A 2566-nucleotide genomic window follows, 5' to 3' on the forward strand; every position below is an offset into this window, starting at 1 on the left:
TTATACCTCTCCGCACTCGCTGTCCAGCACCGACTCAATCTATACACGCGAGCGCACATGCACGCGGAAGTATACGCATCGGGACGCTCCGCCATCACGTATTGATGTGCCGCACGCAATTGGCTGCGCGGCGTAGAACACTCCCGACATCTAGAAACGCTATTGGTCAAATATTTTGGTCAATCATGGAGAGCTGGCGCATCCCGCAGCAGGCGAATCCGAATATCAAACAAAGCCCTTATATATGGAAAATAGAGGTGTGCGAGGAAAAAAAGGAGTACCGAAGTCATTCCATTTGTCCCTCTTTTTGTGCTTTTAAAACAAAAACAGAAAGGACATTGTCTTTTTTTCTGTACCTGTTCACATCTTCATTAAAAAAAGAGCGGCTGTAAAATTCACTATGTTTAACGACTGAAGGATACCTCGGTGAGATCCCCAGTGTGATTTTAGAAACACGAGAATATTTTGAGCTTGATATTTTGCTCGCAGTTTTCCGTTTTTCGTCACGTGGAGTAAATGCTCCGCCGACGAAGGGATGCCAGGTGGAATTGGTAGTTTTTTTGTGTGTTTATGTTTCGTTTACATCCCGATTGGATGTCGTTTTATTTTACAATTTTCTCCTTTTTTTTACCTGTGCACACTTCCAGGCGCAACGTTTGTTGTGATGTTAACACACCATGAAATGTTAAAAGTCTGACATTTGCAGACGTAAGAAGTAGTGTCAGTCCATTTCTGTTGGCAAAGTATGCCCTGAAACCTCGGATAAGAAATGTTTGTTAAGATTCATACTGTTACCCACCCACCGAAGGACGCAGAAATATTAACAGTTTACATTATGTGATCTTGAAGTCGTGCAAACGATACGGAGTCAAAATATTTTCGCATTAACCGCAGGGTTTTCTGCATTTAGAATATTTAATATCACAACTCTTTTTATTTGTATTTTTTTGGAAATATGACCTGCGTTGACATTTGCTAAGGCCGCTCAGGTAAGAAATTTTCCTTTACAGCCACAACATTATTTACAGTGTTCAGGTTTACCGTGTCAATGAAACGTCAAATTAAGAGAAAACTGCCATCCTCCTAACAAAAGACGGGGAAAAAACTAGTGGACGTTATTTTTTCACTCCTTTCAGCACGCTGTCATGGGAAAATGTTATGATACTCCAGCTAATATGAATTTATTCCGTAAAGTTCTAATGGTTTAGGCTATATTAAAGTATTCCGGCCCACGCGTGTTCTCACCCAAAATCACGTATAAGGCATTTCCCTTGAAGATGAACTGAAAGCTAAAAACAAACATTTAAGGATCAAGGACAACTACCGACAACGTGAACAGGATACGCAACGGGAACCCAAAGTTTGGAAATGGTGCTGTGTTTTACGCACACATAGACTCACACATTTAGAATAAAGAAGAAGACGGGTAAATAGAGGATATATATATATATATATATATATATATATATATATATATATATATATATATATATATATATATATATATATATATATATACATACATACACACACATATACATACATACACACATACATATATATATGTGTGTGTGTGTGTGTGTGTGTGTGTGTGTGTGTGTGTGTATTTAAATGTATGAATATACATATATCTATATATAACGACTGCGATTTACCCGTGTGCTTCTTCCGTCTACAATCCATTTCCTTGACTGCGAAGTTCCCTCTGGACGAGGAAATTCGTCTGAAATGCGTAGCGTACATTTTACCTTTGATCACCGTGGACGTTTTAGTTGGAAATGAAACATGACATGTATTACTAACATTTCTAAATGAGCAGGTTTAACGTCCCGTTAAGTTAATTTTGTACACACTTTTGATTAACTAGAGATAGCCTATTTCTGCGTTACTTTTAACCGATGCGTTAGGGAAGCCAAACTTTCAATTCATGTACTGTACAGTTAATCCCTGAGAAACAAATAAGGAACTGGCTTGTAATGTAAGTGTTTTGTTTGCTTACTTATTTATGTAACGTTTCCATAAATTGCTATTCTTCTTAGTGCAAATGCTTGTATATCCTTTGCGACCTTGTACCTGTGCATCTGCGCTAAGTCGTTTTAAAAAAAGACGAGGCTCGGATAAATTAACAAGGCTTGAGCTTGAATTAATAAAATAAAATGAAATAAAACAGGACAAGATCCGTAGAGGAACAGGGACAACTGTCTTATCAGCAGGCAGCAGAAATTGTGAGCGCTGAAGAGGTGCTGTATAGATAATCAGTTGAATGGGTTTGCAATGCGCCAAACTTTACGCTTGATAAGGAGCACCCAGTGACGTGATTCGGCTGAAACGTGCTGTATCGAGTCGTAAATTAGTACATTTGAATCCTGTCCCCTTACACGGACTGTTCATCTTAACTAGTTCTATATTAAGCACTCAAAACCAGTCCAAATCGACGAAAACGATATCTGCTGTTTCATATAGTAAAGTATTTTCTTAATTTACTCAGTCTTTCTATGTTATAAGAAAGAGTTGTCTTCCTTAAGTCCTTAAAATGTCCCTTTGGGGTTATACGTTCTAAACATAC

The sequence above is a fragment of the Brienomyrus brachyistius genome, chromosome 12 (genome assembly GCF_023856365.1).
Source record: "Brienomyrus brachyistius isolate T26 chromosome 12, BBRACH_0.4, whole genome shotgun sequence".
Taxonomy (NCBI): Eukaryota; Metazoa; Chordata; class Actinopteri; order Osteoglossiformes; family Mormyridae; genus Brienomyrus; species Brienomyrus brachyistius.